Raw genomic sequence first — 22,193 nt, forward strand, 5'->3', positions numbered from 1 at the left:
CCTGATCTTTCTGATATCGCTCAAACATAGGTCAGACACTTCAGAACAAACTTCCTTTGATTTTTTTGAGGGGGACTATGTAGTGAATCTGTTACATCCCCCGTCCCCCGGCTTAGACAGGTTTTAAACTCTTATGTAATGTCAATCTATAACATTAATAAGTGTACCTTTAGTACACTTAATTAGTATGCGATAGTGCACTTAAATGTGGGTTCAATCTACTGTTTGTTATCTTCTCAAATCAAATCAAAATCAAATGTTATTTGTCACATGCGCCGAATACAACCTTACAGTGAAATGCTTACTTACAAGCGCTTGAAACTTCTTTGGGCTAGGCCCCCCTGCTAGCGGGACGCCTAGACCAACCAACAACGCAGTTTTAAGAAAAATACATGTTAACTTAAAAATGTATAAGTAAAAAATAAGAAATACAAGTAACAAATAATTAAAGAGTGGCAGTAAAATAAAAATAGTGAGGCTACCTACAAGGGGTACCGGGACAAAGTCAATATGCGGGGGTAGTCTGTGTGTGCGGGTGGAGTCTGTGTGTCCCAGTTGATGTGACACACAGACTCACACACACAAAAGCTATTAGCTACTGAAGCCTTAAATCCATGCCCTTATTTTTATTAAAGAGTGGAGTACAGGAGATGGATAACGGTTATTGGACATGCTAATGTTCATTGATTTATGCATGGAGGCGGCAGTAGTGAACCTGGATGTTTCACTAATGTTTCAATGTTTCAATGCCTGGATTAATCACCTGCTGCCTGTCTCTGTCAGTACGTAGGCCTGTCAGACAACCGTCAGCCAACAACTAACTACACAGAGTCCATTTGTGTGGGTAAACACATATCGCTGGTTAGCGGTCAGTCACACATAGAAACGCACATCGCACAATCATTAACATACTATTGCAGGGGGAAAACATGGTTGGTTTGACGGTTTTCTGACTTTCAAATCCAATCAAATCAGATGTTATTGGTAACAAACACATGGTTAGCAGATGTTAATGCGAGTGTAGCGAAATGCTTGTGCTTCTACTTCCGACAGTGCAGTAATATCTAACAAGTTATATCTAACAATTCCCTAACAACTACCTAAGACACACAAATCTAAAGGGATGGACTAAGAATATGTACATATACATTGAGAGATGTCTGAGCGGCAAGGTGCAATAGATGGTATAAAATACAGTATATATGTATGATATGAGTCATTTATGTAAGATATGAAAATCTCATTAAAGTGGCATTATTTAAAGTGGCATTGTTTAAAGTGACTTGTGATCCATTTATTAAAGTAGCCAGTGATTGGGTCTCAATGTAGGCAGCAGCCTCTCTGAGTTAATGATTGCAGTTCAGCAGTCTGTTGGCCTTGAGATAGAAGCTGTTTTTCAGTCTCTCGGTCCCAGCTTTGATGCACCTGTACTGACCTCACCTTCTGGATGGTAACGGTGTGAACAGGCAGTGGCTCGGGTGGTTGATCTTTTTGGCCTTCCTGTGACATCGGGTGCTGTAGGTGTCCTTGAGGGCAGGTAGTTTGACCCCGGTGATGTGTTGTGCAGACCGCACCACCCTCTGGGGAGCCTTGCGGTTTAAGGCGGTGCAGTTGTGATACAGCCCGACAGGATGCTCTTGATTGTGCATCTGGATGCTCTTGATTGTGCAAATTTCTTCAGCCTCCTGAGGTTGAAGAGGCGCTGTTGCGCCTTCTTCACCACACTGTCTGTGTGGGTGGACCATTTCAGTTTGTCTGTGATGTGTAAGCCGAGGAACTTAAAACTTTCCAACTTCTCCAAATCTGTCCCATCGATGTGGATAGGGGGGTGCTCCCTCTGCTGTTTCCTGAAGTCCATGATCATCTCCTTTGTTTTGTTGTTGTTGAGTGAGAGTTTGTTTTCCTGAAACCACACTCCGAGTGCCCTCACCTCCTCCCTGTAGACTGTCTAGTCGTTGTTGGTAATCAAGCGCACTACTGTTGTGTCGTCTGAAAACTTCATGATTTAGTTGGAGGCGTGCATGGCCACACAGTCATGGGTGAACAGGGAGAACAGGAGGGGGCTGAGCACGCACCTTTGTGGGGCCCTAGTGTTGATGGTAAGCAAAATTGAGATTTTGTTTCCTACCTTTATCACCTGGGGGTGACCCATCAGAAAGTCCAGGACCCATTTGCACAGGGCGGGTTTGAGACCAAGGGCCTCCAGCTTGATGATGAGATTGGAGGGTACAATGGTGTTGAATGCTGAGCTGTAGTCAATGAACAGAATTCTTACATATGTATTTCTCTTGTTCAGATAGGATAGGGAGATGTGCAGTGTGACGGTGATTGCATCATCTATGGACCTATTGGGGCGTTATGCAAATTGAGGTGGGTCTAGGGTGGCAGTAAGGTAGAGGTGATATGATCCTTGACCAGTCTCTCAAAGCACTTCATGATGACCCAGTTCAGTTACCTTTGTCTTCTTGGGTACAGGAACAATGGTGGCCATCTTGAAGCATGTGGGGACAGCAGACTGGGATAGGGAGCGATTGAATATGTCCGTAAACACACCAGCCAGCTGGTCTGCGCATGCTCTGAGGACGCAGCTGGGGATGCTGTCTGGGCTGGTAGCCTTGCGAGGGTTAACACATTTAAATCTTTTACTCACGTCGGCCACGGAGAAGGAGAAGGGGGGGCCACAGTCCTTGTTAGCGGGCCGCGATGGTGGCACTGTATTATCCTCAAAGCGGGCAAAGAAAGTGTTTAGTTTGTCTGGAAGCGTGACGTCGGTGTCCGTGACATGGCTGGTTTTATTTTTGTAGTCTGTGATTTCCTGTAGACCCTGCCAGATACAGCTTGAGTCTGAGCCATTGAATTGCGACTCCACTTTGTCCCTGTACCGGCATTTCTCTTGTTTGATTGCCTTCCGGAGGGAATAACTACACTGTTTATATTCTGAAATATTCCCAGACCTCTTTCGATGATAAAATGCGGTGGTTCGCACTTTCAGTTTTGCGTAAATGCCGCCATCCATCCACGGATTCTGTTTAGTGTAGATTTTAATAGTCACAGTGGGTACAACATCTCAAATGCACATCCTATAGATTGATGTTGTTCGCTGAGGGTGACCGGAACATATCCCAGTCCACGCAATCAAAACAATCTTGAAGCGTGGATTCCGATTGGTCAGACCAGCGCTGAATGTTTCTAGTCATTGGTACACCCTGTTTGAGTTTCTGCCGTTAAAACGGCAGGAGCAAAATGGCGTCGTGGTCGGATTTGCCGAAGGGAGGGCAGGAGAGGGCTTTGTATGCATCGCGGAAGTTAGAGTAGCAGTGATCGAGTGTATTACCCCCGCAAGTACTGCAATTAACATACTGGCTTTTTTAAATTTTAATTTCACCTTTATTTAACCAGGTAGGCCAGTTGAGAACAAGTTCTCATTTACAACTGTGACCTGGCCAAGATAAAGCAAAGCAGTGCGACATAAACAACAACACAGAGTTACACGTAAACAAACGTACAGTCAATAACAAAAGAAAATAAAAAAATAAAAATCTATGTACAGTGTTTGCAAATGTAGAAGAGTAGGGAGGTAGGCAATAAATAGGCCCTAGGGGCGAAAATAATTACAATTTAGCATTGATACTGGAGTGATAGATGTGCAGATGATAATGTGCAAGTAGAGATACAGGGGTGAAAAAGAGCAAGTGGGTAAGTAATAATATGGGGATGACGTAGTCGTGTGTGCTATTTACAGATTGGCTGTGTACAGGTACAGTGATCGGTAAGCTCTCAGACAGCTGATGCTTAAAGTTAGAGAGGGAGATATAAGACTCCAGCTTCAGAGATTTTGCAATTCGTTCCAGTTATTGGCAGCAGAGAACTTGAAGGAAAGGCGGCCAAAGGAAGTGTTGGCTTTGGGGATGACCAGTGCAATGTACCTGCTGGACCGTGTGCTACGGTTGGGTGTTGCTATGGTGACCAGTGAGCTGAGATAAGGCGGGGCTTTAACTAGCAAAGACTTGTAGATGACCTGGAGCCAGTGGGTTTGGCGACGAATATGTAGTGAGGGCCAGCCAACGAGAGCATACAGGTCACAGTGGTGGGTAGTATATGGGGCTTTGGTGATAATACGGATGGCACTGTAATAGAGCACATCCAGTTTGCTGAGAACAGTGTTGCCGGCTGTTTTGTAAATGACATCGCCAAAGTCAAGGATCGGTTTTACGAGGGTATGTTTGGCGGCATGAGAGGAGGCTGTGTTCCGAAATAGAATTTAGGTAGCCTTGTTCTCAAATTTGCTTTGATAAAATCTCCAGCTACAATAAATGCAACCTCAGGATATATCGTTTCCATTTTACATAGAGCCCAGTGAAGTTCCTTGAGGGCCATCATGGTGTCAACTTGAGTGGGAATGTATACAGCTGTGACAATAACGGACGAGAATTCTCTTGTGAGGTAATATGGCCGGCATATGATTGTAAGGAATTCTAGGTCGGGTGAGCAGAAGGACTTGAGTTTCTATATGTTGTTATGATTACACCATGAGTCGTTAAATCTTCTTCAGGATTGGTGGGTCCCCTGCGGGACGGTTGACCTAACATAGGCAAATGTGATTAAAATGAGGTTATAAGTAACAAGAACATTTCCCAGGACATAGACATATCTGATATTGGCAGAAAGCTTAAATTTGTGTTAATCTAACTGCACTGTCCAATTTACAGTAGCTATTACAGTGAAATAATAACATGCTATTGTTTGAGGAGAGTGCACAGTTTTGAACACGAACAGTTATTAATAAACAAATTAGGCACATTTGGGCAATCTTGATACAGAATTTTGGACATAAATGCAATGGTTCATTGGATCAGTCTGAAACTTTGCACATGCACTGCTGTCATCTAGTGGGTGAAATCTAAATTGCATCTTGGCTGGAATAATACATTATGGCCTTTCTCTTGCATTTCAAAGATGACGGTACAAAAAAGTTGAAAAAACCGTTGTTTTTTCTTTTGTATTATCTTTTACAGATCTAATGTGTTATATTCTCCTACATTCCTTTCACATCTCCCCAAACTTCAAAGTTTGTCCTTTCAAATGGTATGAATAATATGCATATCCTTGCTTCAGGACCTGAGCTACAGGCAGTTAGATTTAGGTATGTCATTTTAGGTGAAAATTGAAAAAAAGGGGCCGATCCTTAATCATAAGGCATACACCCCCGCCCTTCTAATTCCCATCCCCCCGCCCTTCTTCTTCCCAGAGAGGTGTTAATCTCCGTCGGTGTGATGCATGGAGAAGCCTGGTGGCTGAACCTATTCCTACAACATATCCCGAGAGAGTCATGTTTATGTGAAACAGAGAATGTTACAATCTCTGATTTCTCTCCAGAAGGAAACCCTTGCTCGAATTGTATCTACCTTATTGGCAAGAGACAACACTCTCATGCTGTCATATAATGCATTAAAGTTATAGGAAAAGAGAAGATTATAGCGAGAGTCTGCAATGCAGAGTGGACAGATAGAAAACAGAGAATGCTACCATAGCCAATATGGAATGTCTCATGGAAATGGATAGCTATGTGTCTCTTCACAGGGATGGAGCCCTAATGGCAAACGCCTCTCACGATACGATAACAATTGTGCCTGGTCCTCCCTGTGGTTGTAACACGGTGGCTGGTTCTCTGGGTATGTAACATGGTGGCTGGTCCTCTCTGGGGATCTAACACGGTTGCTGGTTTTCTATGGGGATCTAACATGGTGGCTGGTTTTCTATGGGGATCTAACATGGTGGCTGGTTTTCTATGGGGATCTAACATGGTGGCTGGTTTTCTATGGGGATCTAACATGGTGGCTGGTTTTCTATGGGGATCTAACATGGTGGCTGGTCCTCTCTGGGGATCTGGTCCTCTCTGGGGATCTAGTTCTCTCTGGGGAACTATAATGGTGGCTGGTCCTCTCTGGGGATCTAACATGGTGGCTGGTTCTCTCTGGGGATCTATAATGGTGGCTGGTCCTCTCTGGGGATCTAACATGTTGGCTGGTTCTCTCTGGGGATCTAACATGGTGGCTGGTTCTCTCTGGGTATATAACATGGTGGCTGGTCCTCTCTGGGGATCTAACACGGTGACTGGTTCTCTCTGGGTATATAACATGGTGGCTGGTCCTCTGGGTATGTAACATGGTGGCTGGTTTTCTATGGGGATCTAACATGGTGGATGGTTCTCTCTGGGGATGTAACATGGTCCTGGTTCTCTCTGGGGATCTAACATGGTCCTGGTTCTCTCTGGGGATCTGGTCCTCTCTGGGGATCTGGTCCTCTTTGGGGATCTGGTCCTCTTTGGGGATCTGGTCCTCTTTGGGGATCTGGTCCTCTCTGCGGATCTGGTCCTCTCTGGGGATCTAACATGGTGGCTGGTCCTCTCAGGCGATGTGACAAACAGCATGTAATGTGTTCTTATATCATCAATAACATACAGTATATAATGTGTTCTTATATCATATATACCATACAGTATCTAATGTGTTCTTATATCATATATACCATATAGTATATAATGTGTTCTTATATCATATATACTATATACTATATAATGTGTTCTTTTATCATATATACCATACAGTATATCATGTGTTCTTATATCATATATATCATATAGTATATGTGTTCTTATATCATATATACCATATAGTATATAATGTGTTCTTTTATCATGTATACCATACAGTATATAATGTGTTCTTACATCATGTATAACCTGATGGGTTCTTTAAATCTCACATAACATACAGTATATCATATGTTTGTGTATCATATCTAACACCTCACCAGGGATGTTGCGATGACCGCAGTAAAATTCCACATGACCTTTGATTCTCTGTAATCTCCTCTAATGCACCCTGAACATGCCTTGATAGTACCCAACTCACTAACGACCGTCATGTCGCTAATGTATTCAGCGCTCTATTGTCCCTCCATCAGGTCCTAATGTATTCAGCACTCTATTGTCCCTCCATCAGGTCCTAATGTATTTAGCGCTCTATTGTCCATCCATCAGGTCCTAATGTATTCAGCGCTCTATTGTCCCTCCATCAGATCCTAATGGATTCAGCGATCTATTGTCCATCCATCAGGTCCTAATGTACTCAGTGCTCTACTGTACCTCCATCAGGTCCTAATGTACTCAGGGCTCTATTGTCTCTCCATCAGCTCCCAATGGCCTGGTACTCAGGGCTCTATTGTCCCTCCATCAGGTCCTAATGGCCTGGTACTCAGGGCTCTATTGTCCCTCTGACATCAATGCAAATACAATGGAAAATCACATCATCATGACAGCTTCCTGCTTTTAAAACTCACGTCACTGTGATCAATCAATTTGAAGAAAGAAGTTCAACAACAGGTTGAAATTGATTGGAAACCATGGTCGTTTGGGAGGTTGTTTCAAAGACTAACACAACGAAGTTGGACAGCGCTTTCTAAGGTGATGATTATTTCAAAACATCCATATCCATATTAGAGCTTATACATACTCATAGGCTTATATATTAGCCCAAGCCCCCCCCCCCCCCCCAAATAATGGAAAGAAAATAATGATTGTGCCATTATACAATAAATAGCCTAATAGCACATTATGTACGGCAGAAAACCATAAAAATATAACGTATTGAAGATGTCTTTGGTACATAATTGGTCTAGCCTATAGTCTAGAATGTGAAAAAATTATAGTAATCACCTCTGAGTGTAGACTGTATTATTATGCATACCGGATGGACTGGTTACCTTATGCTACTCTCCAAATGTTTTATCCATGAGTCTGGGAGAGAACATATAGGCCTAGGCGATTCTATTGGTTCATTGATTGTGCAGTGCGGCTTATGGAGTTACCCTACAATAGTGAATTTGTATTTGATTTTGAATAGTCTAGTAATAGGACATTTTTAATAATATTTTCATTAATAATAGGTTAACACATTACCTTTAGCTACAGAATATCTCACCACTTTGCATTTCCGTCTCCTCCTTCATTCCTTTCTCCAGCGCTGAGAGAGAGGGGCTGTCAACTGTTTAAGGAAAAATGTTTCGTTGTTACTATCGATGTTACCAAACAGATTTCACTTGGTATCCCAAACTAATTTCTGGGTAACTGCAGGAACAGGGTTGGAGAGCCCATGGCATTCAGAGTTTGGGCGGAATATCACCTGTCGTGCAGTGAGAGAAATATGTGTTCTTATAAAGGCCAGATATGTGCAAGCCGAGTTTTGATGGTTGCTGCTAAAAAGAGGAGAATCCCATCTGCTACTATATTTCGTTATCAGCTGCTCATATTAAGGACATGCTTCGCTATAAAACCAGAGTTTCCTTAATGCATGATTAAAAACCAACATTACCATTTGGGTTTCCATTAACTATTAGAATGCATAGGCATGTATTTTCTCCACTGCCTATGTTCCTACCAATTGGATAATGGGTCATTATGAATCAAAACTAATTTGACATGTAAGTAAAGACAAGATTGAGGGTGAAAATATGATCACTTGATGAGGGAAAAGCGTGTGTGTCCTGCTACGCCCTCTGGTGTTCATCCGGTGTCTTCTTGACCTGCAGATACTCCCCCTGTACACTCTCTCTCTCTCTCTCTCTCCCTCTCCCTCTCTGTGTGATTGTGTGGTTGGAGACAGGTGTGCTTGAGTCAGAGCAGATCCCCACCAGCTGCAACTCGTTCCATAATCAAGACCTCTACAAATACTCAGTCCTGCCACTTCCACTCTGCCAGATTGTAATCTCTGCTCAGTCAGTTCATGATTCTAGCCATTTATCATTACTCAAGATCCTGTTACTCTGCTGTGCCTGTTTCCCTGCCTGACACCGTTTATCCTCTCATTGCAGTTACAGCTCTGTCTCCTGTTCCACATCTCACCACCCAACTACCTTGCTCTGGATTTTACTCACCACCACTACCTTGGATTCCCCTCAGGACCTGTTTACCCTGTTCTACTAAGCCAACTCCAACCTCAGTCTCCACATCTGGTTTTTCTGATAAATTGTCAGACAACCCAAAGATTCCTTGATGCCCTTCCAGACTCCCTCTGCCTACCTAAGGACGTCAGAGGACAAAAATCAGTTAACCACCTAACTGAGGAACTCAATTTAACCTTGCGCAATACCCTAGATGCAGTTATACCCCTAAAAACTAAAAACATTTGTCATAAGAAACTAGCTCCCTGGTATACAGAAAATGCACTAGCTCTGAAGCAAGCTTCCAGAAAATTGGAACGGAAATGGCGCCACACCAAACTGGAAGTCTTCCGACTAGCTTGGAAAGGCAGTATCGAAGAGGCCTCACTGCTGCTCGATCATCCTATTTTTCCAACTTAATTGAGAAAAATAAGAACAATCCGAAATGTCTTTTTAATACTGTCGCAAAGTTAACTAAAAAGCAGCATTCCCCAAGAGACGATGGCTTTCACTTCAACAGTAATAAATTCAAACTTATTTGAGGAAAAGATCATGATCATTAGAAAGCAAATTACGGACTCCTCTCTAAATCTGCGTATTCCTCCAAAGCTCCATTGTCCTGAGTCTGCACAACTCTGCCTGGACTTAGGATCAAGGGAGACACTAAAGTGTTTTAGTACTATATCTCTTGACACAATGATGAAAATAATCATGGCCTCTAAACCTTCAAGCTGCATACTGGACCCTATTCCAACTAAACTACTGAAAGAGCTGCTTTCTGTGCTTGGCCCTCCTATGTTGAACATAATAAACGGCTCTCTATCCACCGGATGTGTACCAAACTCACTAAAAGTGGCAGCAATAAAGCCTCTCTTGAAAAAGCCAAATCTTGACCCTGAAAATATAAAAAACTATCGGCCTATATCGAATCTTCCATTCCTCTCAAACATTTTTGAAAAAGCTGTTGCGCAGCAACTCACTGCCTTCCTAAAGACAAACATTGTATAGGAAACGGTTCAGTCTGGTTTTAGACCCATCATAGCACTGAGACTGCACTTGTGAAGGTGGTAAATTACGTTTTAAATGGTATCAGACCGAGGCTCTGCATCTGTCCTCGTGCTCCTAGATCTTAGTGCTGCTATTGATACCATCGATCACCACATTCTTTTGGAGAGATTGGAAACCCAAATTGGTCTACACGGACAAGTTCTGGCCTGGTTTAGATCTTATCTGTTGGAAAGATATCAGTTTGTCTCTGTGAATGGTTTGTCCTCTGACAAATCAACTGTAAATGTCGGTGTTCCTCAAGGTTCCGTTTTAGGACAAGGACAGATTTTTTTACATCAAAGTAACATTGCAAAAATCAAACTTTCTGTCCAAAAATGATGCAGAAAAATTAATCCATGCTTTTGTACTTCTAGGTTGGACTACTGCAATGCTCTACTTTCCGGCTATCCGGATAAAGCACTAAATAAACTTTAGTTAGTGCTAAATACGGCTGCTAGAATCCTGACTAGAACCAAAAAATGTGATCATATTACTCCAGTGCTAGCTAGCTACACTGGCTTCCTGTTAAGGCAAGGGCTGATTTCAAGGTTTTACTGCTAACCTACAAAGGTAGGAGCAAGCCCATGTAATGCTATCTTTCCGATTTGGTCCTGCCGTACATACCTACAAGTAAGCTACGGTCACAAGATGCAGGCCTCGAAATTGTCCCTAGAATTTCTAAGCAAATAGCTGGAGGCAGGGCTTTCTCCTATAGAGCTCCATTTTTATGGAATGGTCTGCCTACCCATGTGAGAGATGCAGACTCGGTCTCAACCTTTAAGTCTTTACTGAAGACTCATCTCTTCAGAAGGTCCTATGATTTGAGTGTAGTCTGTTCCAGGAGTGTGAAGGTGAACGGAAAGGCTCTGGAGCAACGAACCACCCTTGCTGTCTCTGCCTGGCCGGTTTCCCTCTCCCCACTGGGATTCTCTGCCTCTAACCCTATTACAGGGGCTGAGTCATTGGCTTATTGGTGCTCTTCCATGCCGTCCCTAGGAGGGGTGAGTCACTTGAGTGGGTTGAGTCACTGATGTGGTCTTCCTGTCTGGGTTGGCGCCCCCCCTTGGGTTGTGCCGTGGTGGAGAGCTTTGTGGGCTATACTCGGCCTAGTCTCAGGATGGTAAGTTGGTGGCTGAAGTTATCCCTCTAGTGGTGTGGGGGCTGTGCTTTGGCAAAGTGGGTGGGGTTATATCCTGCCTGTTTGGCCCTGTCCGGGGGTATCTTTGGATGGGGCCACAGTGTCTCCTAACCCCTCCTGTCTCAGCCTCCAGTATTTATGCTGCAGTAGTTTGTGTCGGGGGGCTAGGGTCAGTCTTTTATATCTGGAGTATTTCTCCTGTCTTATCCGGTGTCCTGTGTGAATTTAAGTATGCTCTCTCTAATTCTCTCTTTCTCTCTTTCGGAGGACCTGAGCCCTAGGACCATGCCTCAGGACTTCCTGGTATGATGACGCCGTGCTGCTGCTCCAGTTTCAACTGTTCTGCCTGCGGCTATGGAACCCTGACCTGTTCACTGGACGTGCTACCTGTCCCAGACCTGCTGTTTTCAACTCTCTAGAGACAGCAGGAGCGGTAGAGATACACTCAATGATCGGCTATGAAAAGCCAACTGAGATTTACTCTTGAGGTGCTGACTTGTTGCACCCTCGACAACTACTGTGAATATTATTATTTGACCATGCTGGTCATTTATGAACATTTGAACATCTTGGCCATGTTCTGTTATAATCTCCACCCGGCACAGCCAGAAGAGGACTGGCCACCCCTCATAGCCTGGTTCCTCTCTAGGTTTCTTCCTAGGTTTTGGCCTTTCTAGGGAGTTTTTCCGAGCCACCGTGCTTCTACACCTGCATTACTTGCTGTTTGGGGTTTTAGGCTGGGTTTCTGTACAGCACTTTGAGATATCAGCTGATGTAAGAAGGGCTATATAAATACATTTGATTAGATTCTTCTGCAACTCATAACGAGCTTCCCCGGACCTGCACTCCATATCGCTCTGTGCAACAAATATTTGGTTAATTCACCACTGTTTCCTCGTCTGAGTCTGCTCTTGGGTTCCCCTTCTGCCCTGTTACCTCGTCTGAGTCTGCTCTTGGGTTCCCCTTCCCCCTGTTTCCTCGTCTGAGTCTGCTCTTGGGTTCCCCTTCATTCTTGTTTCTGTGTCTGCTCTTGGGTTCCCCTTCATCCCTGTTTCCTCGTCTGTCTGCTCTTGGGTTCCCCTTCATTCCTGTTTCCTCATCTGTCTGCTCTTGGGTTCCCCTTCAGCCCTGTTTCCTCGTCTGTCTGCTCTTGGGTTCCCCTTCATCCCTGTTTCCTCGTCTGTCTGCTCTTGGGTTCCCCTTCTTCCTGTTTCCTCGTCTGTCTGCTCTTGGGTTCCCCTTCCTCCCTGTTTCCTCATCTGTCTGCTCTTGGGTTCCCCTTCAACCCTGTTTCCTCGTCTGAGTTCCCCTGTGTCGCTCCGCTTAACAGTGAGGCAAGGAATAGCAACTGTGCAAGCTTAGCCTGTAGTCACTACATTCAGCCTGTAGTCACTACATTGTCTGTCACTACATTCAAACTGTAGTCACATCATTCAGCCTGTCATCAGATCATTCAGCCTGTAGTCACATCATTCAGCCTGTCATTAGATCATTCAGCCTGTCATCAGATCATTCAGCCTGTAATTACATCATCCAGCCTGTCGTCACATCATTCAGCCTGTTGTCACATCATTCAGCCTGTTGTCACATCATTCAGCCTGTAGTCACATCATCCAGCCTGCCATCAGATCATTCAGCTTGTAGTCACATCATTCAGCCTGTAGTCACATCATTCAGCCTGTAGTCACTACATTCAGTCTGTCACTACATTCAGTCTGTCACATCATTCAGCCTGTAGTCACATCATTCAGCCTGTTGTCACATCATTCAGCCTGTTGTCACATCATTCAGCCTGTAGTCACATCATTCAGCCTGTAGTCACATCATTCAGCCTGTCGTCCCATCATTCAGCTTGTAGTCCCATCATTCAGCCTGTAGTCACTACATTCAGTCTGTCACTACATTCAGTCTGTCACATCATTCAGCCTGTAGTCACATCATTCAGCCTGTAGTCACTACATTCAGTCTGTCACATCATTCAGCCTGTAGTCAGATCATTCAGCCTGTAGTCACATCATTCAGTCTGTAGTCAGATCATTCAGCCTGTAGTCAGATCATTCAGCCTGTAGTCACATCATTCAGCCTGTAGTCACATCATTCAGCCTGTAGTCACATCATTCAGTCTGTAGTCAGATCATTCAGCCTGTAGTCACATCATCCAGCCATCAGATCATTCAGCTTGTAGTCACATCATTCAGCCTGTAGTCACATCATTCAGCCTGTAGTCACTACATTCAGTCTGTCACTACATTCAGTCTGTCACTACGTTCAGTCTGTCACATCATTCAGCCTGTAGTCACATCATTCAGCCTGTTGTCACATCATTCAGCCTGTCGTCCCATCATTCAGCTTGTAGTCACATCATTCAGCCTGTAGTCACTACATTCAGTCTCACTACATTCAGTCTGTCACATCATTCAGCCTGTAGTCACATCATTCAGCCTGTAGTCACTACATTCAGTCTGTCACTACATTCAGTCTGTCACATCATTCAGCCTGTAGTCAGATCATTCAGCCTGTAGTCACATCATTCAGTCTGTAGTCAGATCATTCAGCCTGTAGTCAGATCATTCAGCCTGTAGTCACATCATTCAGCCTGTAGTCACATCATGCCGTCTGTTACATCATTCAGCCTGTTGTCCCATCATTCAGCCTGTAGTCACATCATTCAGCCTGTAGTCACATCATTCAGCCTGTCATCCGATCATTCAGCTTGTAGTCACATCATTCAGCCTGTAGTCACTACATTCAGTCTGTCACTACATTCAGTCTGTCAGATCATTCAGTCTGTAGTCAGATCATTCAGCCTGTAGTTAGATCATTCAGCCTGTAGTCACATCATTCAGCCTGTAGTCACATCATTCAGTCTGTTGTCTCATCATGCAGCCCATATTTGTTTTGATTTCTGCGACATTGTAAGTTTTCATTCATTCACAACTAAAGTTGCCAAGTAATAGATCACTTTTCTGTTCAACGTAGCCACTTTAAATGTAGATGTTCGAAAGCTGTGCATCAGCAGATTGTTTCCTTGAGGCGCTAAATATGTTCATGTTAATTAACAGTCAATTACCGTGAGACCGGCAGGCTTTTCCATGACATTAACCGGCTGACAAGATTTCATGACCGCCACAGCCCTAGTCTTACCCTCTTCTTTTTGTCTCTCCGTCTCTCTTTCTCCATCTCTCCGTCTCTCCGTCTCTCTTTCTCCATCTCTCATCTCGCCATCTCTTTTTCTCTCCATCTTTCCTTCCTTAGGTTGGGGAATATCTGGCTTCTACGACAAGACAATTACCAGTCTTTCCCTTTCCTTTGCTTTGTCTCTCATTTTTCATTCAAATATCAATAAAACAATGACTGGGTTGTTTTGACAAAACTCTGATCTATATCATTCCAACTCTAAACGACAAGAAGCATAGACAATAACAATGCATTAGTGATGTGTCCATCGAACTGCTATAGCCCAGCAAGCTTTACATAGAACACAGATGACAACAATGTCAAGAGCACTTTAGACACGTGTGTCCCATTACACAGAGTAAAAAAACAACAACCTCATTGGCCATTTTAAGTACTCACATAGGTAACTACTTAAATAAGTCATGAAGTTAACCAGGCGTATGATTGTCCAACGATGTCCTATAAACTATTTCTTAAATCATAGAGCACACAGTGGTTAATATGGTCCAGTTAGAGTCCACGGTGGTTAATATGGTCCAGTTAGAGTCCACAGTGGTTAATATGGTCCAGTTAGAGTCCACAGTGGTTAATATGGTCCAGTTAGAGTCCACAGTGGTTAATATGGTCCAGTTAGAGTCCACGGTGGTTAATATGGTCCAGTTAGAGTCCACAGTGGTTAATATGGTCCAGCTAAAGCCCACAATGGTTAATATGGCCCAGCTAGTGTCCGCAATGTTTCATATGGCCCAGCTAGAACCCACAGTTTAATGTGCTGGAAGGCAAGCACAGTAAACACAGAAACATGCCACATTCAAGCTATGATTCAGAGGTCTACAGTAAGTCATAATTTAGAGCTCTACTGTAACTGTAACCAAGTGCTGTATTCAATCAAAACATGGTTTTGTGTACAGATATTTCTTATGACTCATCTGTCTAGCCATTGTAATTACCTTGCCACAATTTACTTAATTCAAATGTGTACATCACTTCCACGTGAATGAAACATGTTAGATAAACACACCTTTTGTCACGACTTCCACCGAATTTGTCTCCTCTCCTTGTTCGGGCGGCGTTCGGCGATCGACGTCACCGGCTTTCTAGCCATCGCCGCTCCATTTCTCATATGTCCTTTGGTTTTGTCTTGTTCCATTACACACCTGGTTTTCATTCCATAATCACTGCATGTATGTAGTCCTCCGTTTCCCCTCCATGTCTTTGTGTGTAATTGTTTATTGTTATATGGATATTGTCACTTTTGCTATGTTCCGTGTTTTTGGCACGTTATTGTTTTTATGTGCTGTCATTTTTGGACCGGAATTAAAGTGCACCTGTTTACTACACTCTGCTCTCCTGCACCTGACTTCGACTCTCGTACACACCCCTAACAACTTTTTATTTTTCAGTTTGTTATTTTCTTTTTGTCAAGCAAATACAATTTGTTCAAGTAAATGCATTGTCATGGAATATAATCAATGGAACATGATTTCGTAAAGCTCACTTTATTTGAATTAAATGTGTAGCTTCAAATGGATTTGATTATGTTCCCTAAACCTGATCACTACTTAATAATTAACATTTATTTTATTTTTAATATTACTCATAATTATGTAGAACTTTGTCCATCATTTATATTATGGACAAGGTTCTACATAATTCTTAATGTAAGCACAAGATGAAATGCTGCCATTTTCTACCTTAGTGGTTGTATTTACAAAAATGGTATAGGGAAATATAAAGCACATGCTAAGGAGCAAGTGACATTCAGTGACATTCAGTGTTCAATGAATTGCACAGGTCTAAATCACAGTAATGTAAGCCACAGTTGAAGTTGGAAGTTTACATACACCTTAGCCAAATACATTTAAACTCAGTTTTTCATAATTCCGGACATTTAATCCTAGTAAAAATTCCCTGTTTTAGGTCAGTTGGGATCACGACTTTATTTTATGAATGTGAAATGTCAGAATAATAGTAGAGAGCAAGATTTATTTCACCTTTAATTTGTTGCATCACATTCTCAGTGGGTCAGAAGTTTACATACACTGAATAAGTATTTGGTAGCATTGCCTATAAATTGTTTAACTTGGGTCAAACATTTCTGGTAGCCTTCCACAAGCTTCCCACAAAGCGTAGGTGGGACGAATTCGTCCCACCTACGTAACAGCCACGGCTATCCTGTGGCGCGATTTTCAAAACCTTAAAAATCCTATTACTTCAATTTCTCAAACATATGACTATTTTACAGCCATTTAAAGATAAGACTCTCGTTAATCTAACCACACTGTCCGATTTCAAAAAGGCTTTACAACGAAAGCAAAACATTAGATTATGTCAGCAGAGTACCAAGCCAGAAATAATCAGACACCCATTTTTCAAGCCAGCATATAATGTCACCAAAACCCAGAAGACAGCTAAATGCAGCACTCACCTTTGATGATCTTCATCAGATGACAACCCTAGGACATTATGTTATACAATACATGCATGTTTTGTTCAATCAAGTTCATATTTATATCAAAAACCAGCTTTTTACATTAGCATGTGACGTTCAGAACTAGCATACCCCCCGCAAACTTCCGGGGAATTCGCTAACATTTTACTAAATTACTCACGATAAACGTTCACAAAAAGCATAACAATTATTTTAAGAATTATAGATACAGACCTCCTCTATGCACTCGATATGTCCGATTTTAAAATAGCTTTTTGGTGAAAGCACATTTTGCAATATTCTAAGTACATAGCCCAGGCATCACGGGCTCGCTATTTAGACACCCGGCAAGTTTAGCACTCACCATAATCATATTTACTATTATAAAAATTTCATTACCTTTTGTTGTCTTCGTCAGAATACACACCCAGGACAGCTACTTCTATAACAAATGTTGGTTTGGTCCAAAATAATCCATCGTTATATCCGAATAGCGGCGTTTTGTTCGTGCGTTCCAGACACTATCCGAAATAGTAAAGAAGTGTCGCGCGCATGGCGCAATTCGTGACAATAAAATTCTAAGTATTCCATGACCGTACTTGGAAGCATGTCAACCGCTGTTTAAAATCAATTTTTACGACATTTTTCTCATAGAAAAGCGATAATATTCCGACAGGGAATCTCCTTTTCGGCAAACAGAGGAAAAAATCCCAAAGGCGGGGGCGGTCGGGGTCACGCGCATAAGCTAGTGTCTCTTGATGGGCCACTTGAGAAAGGCGATAATGTGTTTCAGCCTGGGGCTGGAATGACGACATTCTGTTTTTTCCCGGGCTCTGAGCGCCTATGGACGACGTAGGAAGTGTCACGTTAGAGCAGAGATCCTTAGTAAATGATAGAGATGGAAAAGAAGTTCAACAAATGGTCAGACAGGCCACTTCCTGTAAAGGAATCTCTCAGGTTTTGACCTGCCATTTGAGTTCTGTTATACTCACAGACACCATTCAAACAGTTTTAGAAAATGTAGGGTGTTTTCTATCCATATGTAATAAGTATATGCATATTCTAGTTACTGAGTAGGAGTGGTAACCAGATTAAATCGGGTATGTTTTTTATCCAGCCGTGTCAATGCTGCCCCCTAGCCCTAACAGGTTAACAAGAAATGTGTGGAGTGGTTGAAAAACAAGTTTTAATGACTCCAACCTAAGTGTATGAAAACTTCCATCTTCAACTGTATATATCTGTATATATAAAAAAAAAAGTTGTCCTAACAATGATTGGTCAATATCTCTCATGCATTTTGTTACAAAACGACGTAGATATTTTTCATAAGGAGTAACAGACAAAGAATGAGGTAGATATGTGTACATATTGACGCATGTTAAATTCTATTGACTAAAAATCACTACAAAGTGAAACTGAACTGTTACCATAAGCAGCAAAAAAAAAATGATGACATCTACTCAAAACGCTGTACAAAATATCTAACAGAATCACGATAGCTCCATCTTTGGACATGCTCATTCTGTTTTTTTTCTGTGAACAATCTAACAAGTTCAACATAAGTCAAACATACAGTGTGAAAAACAACATTCAGTGTGAAACACACAACAAAATAGCTCACTGAAACAGCCTATTTTTTAAATGCAACAGCTTTGTTAGGAAGTTTTCCCCATTCAGTTGAATAAAAACCTTCTGAAAGGACTTAAGGTGTAGCGGCGCTCAGTAGGGTAACTGAGGTTTATGCCATACACTACATGTGGACGAACAGCATTGCAACAGGAAACGCTATATTGCCCAGATCCTGCAGGACATTGACGCCTTCAAGGACAATCCCATTGTCCTCTGGTTCCTCCTCTGGCATTTGATAGTATAGATCCCCATGGTAGTGTCCTCAATGGAAAATCCTTGGTGGACTCTTCATCCATTCCCTGAACAAGACACAAAGACAAACCTTGTCAATCATACAAAATGAATCATTCATCAATGAAGTGTTTACAGTTGGGGACTCTAGATTGCAAAGAGTATAGCTGATGATTCACAAGAGCATGATACAGACGTAAACAAATCAAGACTGGAGTCCTTTTAAGTGCCAACTAAATCAAGAACTGCTGGTAATATTTGAACACTGCCTATTACAAGGCTAAAATTAAGTGGTTCTAGGCAAGATGTCCATTATATTTAGATGACATTTCAGACGTAGCCAATTTGATCACTGTATTCAGAATTCATGCAACAACAAAAAAATACATGGAGTATTTAATCTGAACGATACAATTCTGGAGGACAAAACAAAGTGCATCTAACCGCAGCAAATGAAATAAGATGGAAGACAGAGGAGATGACGCAGTAATAGAATAGCTAGCTAGTGATAGAATAAGATGGAAGACAGAAGAGATGACACAGTAATAGAATAGCTAGTGATACAATATGACGGAGGACAGAGGAGATGACACACTAATAGAATAGCTAGTGATAGAATATGACGGTGGCATGGAACAAGAGAAGAAGAGAAAGACAAAAGGAAGGAAGAAGGAAACACTTCAATCTATTAACATACCACATACTCCTGAACAATGTTTTCTGGGTCTTCACCCCATGTACACACACTCCCTTTATTATGCACTCTCGTCCGACATCTATGTTGCTATTCTAAGAAAAGATAAGTATTTTTTTATTTTTTTTATTTATATATTTATGTCTTATTTTGAAGTCAACTTTTGGTGTAGAACCACATATGAATGTGTCTTTTGAAGCATAAGGAATTCTTACATCAGCCATAGGTGCCATGATTGATATGAGTCTTCTGCCCAGCTGTCCTCCTCTTCTTTGGAACAACTTCTGCAGGTTATCTGAGTGTCTATCAAGTTGAGTAAGACATTTGGTCTGGAGTGGGGTTGTGGCGATTCTCTTAAACTCAGCATTGACCTGAAAATAGTAGTTAAACAAATTAGATTAAAAACTGCATGAAGTGAAATAGACTGGAGATGATCACACAAGCAGCAAACTAGAGGGTTCTCTGTAGGGAGACAAATAACTAGGCAGTAAGCACAAATGGTGTTAACTCTGAATAAGGATCACTTATGTGGCAAGCTGAGGGAAAATAATCTAATACCTTCACCAACAAATCCCAGAAAACATTCTCAATAGATCAACAATAAGACAAGCAAGGCTAACTTACCTCAATGACTTCAAAGAGCACAGGCCATCTTGCCATGAAGTCCTCTACCATGGGTGCGCGTCACGGACAACTTCATGTCTCTTGTATGCAAACGTCTTCTCCATTTTGAACTTCAATGTCTCTCTGTTGTTCCTTTTCTTCACATCGGACAGTAGATCTTTCCGCATGTCCTCGAGGCTCTCTTCTGTTTCTCCTGAGGGATATGTGGGGCAAATTTTTCCCTATGGGTGGCAGGTAGTCTAGTGGTTAGAGTGTTGGGCCAGCAAACGCAAAGGTTGCTGGATTGAATCCCTGAGCTGACAAGGGAAAAATATGTTATTCTGATCAAGGCAAGTAACCCACTGTTCCCTGGTAGGCTGTCATTGTAAATAAGAATTTGATCTTAACTGACTTGCCTAGTTAAATAAATGTTATAAAAAAAAAGTTAACTTCTGCTCTGTTTGGCTTTTTAACACCATAAAGTTGCTCTTGACTTTCCTGCAGGTTTGTGCTTCAAGGAGTTTATCGTCTTCTCAGGACGACTGCGACAGTTTGCCAGTTTTGTATTTCCAACTGGTTTTCCTTCCTCCACAACATACAGTGAAGGATTACTTCTCAGTCATTGTAACCTCTGTTGAGTGGACTTTACTTTGGTGCATAATTAAGGCATTCCACGTCTTAGATGTGCATGGACGGTCAATGTATGTACATGGGTAAAGGACCGTACGGCCATAATGTGGGTGCTTTATTAACTTGTTGGGACCTACTTGACACTAATTCTGAACACCCCTTACATTTCCACATGCACACAACACTGGAAAAAAAAAGAAAACAGAAATACCATAAGACCTAAAGACTGACATTCAGAGAGACATTTTTTGGGGTATTAAAACAACCTCTGATAACAGTACTCACCAACACTATATAAGCTACGAATGGGTAGACAAAGCAGCAGAAATGTAGTAGGCAAACATCATGGACCTGTAAATATATATTTTCTTGATGAAGTTATAATTTTTTCCATTATGAAATGTTTGAGTCAATTATCTATTGCTTTATGCATGCATCCACTCATATGCACATGCGTTGAATTATTTATATTTTTGTCAAATCATTTTAAATGTATTGATAAATGGACACCCATAATATAAAGTAACACTGTTCAACTGATAAATCTCCACATCCCAATTCAATAAGTCTATGTCACCCTTGCACCACTTTTACAGCATGGAGGCAGCCATGGGCAAATTGTTAAACTGCATAAAAGCACCAATCTCATAGGATTAGGTGTATAATCATTAGATCTTAAATATGTAATATAATATATCTTTTACCTCACCATAAAAAAAATTGCCGCACTAAATGCTGTTGCGAAGTGATAACAGATGATGTCGTGCACTAGCACCGAAGCACTAGTTAGCTAGCAAGTTAGCTAGCTCAAGCAGTGTGCACTCCTCAGCAAACCTTAATTAGTTCTTGGCTTGGTAAATTTGAATTTCTTGAACAATAGGTAAATATCATAGTGTTTCACCAACTAACTTGTTAATCTAACTAACTTGTTAACTTGTTAAACAAAAATGTTAATCTTGACCTAGTCCTATTTAACTGTTCATAGAAGCTTGCTAGCAACATCGTTTTTTGCCTTTAGCTGCCATGCCAATATGTTTCAGACTCAAGAGCACAACAGCAGCATGCCACCCTGCATCCCACTGCTGGCTGCTTCTGAAGCTAAGCAGGGTTGGTCCTGGTCAGTCCCTGGATGGGAGACCAGATGGAGGGCCAGTAGGAGGCACTCCCCCCTGTTGGAGGGCCAGTAGGAGGCACTCTTTCCTCTAGTCTTAAAAATAGCCCAATGCCCCAGGGCAGTGATTGGGGACACTGCCCTGTGTAGGGTGCTGTCTTAGGATGTTAAACAGGTGTCCTGACTCTCTGAGGTCATTAAAGATCCCATGGCACTTATCATAAGAGTAGGGGTGTTAAGCTGTCCCTCATACCATCATGGTCACCTAATCTTCCCCAGGTTGTTGCTGTAAATGAGAATGTGTTCTCAGTCAACTTACCTGGTAAAATGAGGATATGGAGCCATCCCTAATAATGTCACTGCTTACAATTCTGACAATAGACAAATGTGGAATAAAATTGCTTACCTTGACCAAGATTCTAGGTGCTGTCTTCTCTGGGCTAATGCACCAGTGTTCTATCTGGCAGATTCTTCTCATAAACACTGCCTTCACTCACTGGAAGAAACATACTGAAATAAGCAGATGAAACATAAGGACACACATGAACACACACACGTGAAT

The sequence above is a fragment of the Salmo salar genome, chromosome 25 (genome assembly GCF_965601325.2).
Source record: "Salmo salar chromosome 25, fSalSal1, whole genome shotgun sequence".
In the NCBI taxonomy this organism is placed as follows: Eukaryota; Metazoa; Chordata; class Actinopteri; order Salmoniformes; family Salmonidae; genus Salmo; species Salmo salar.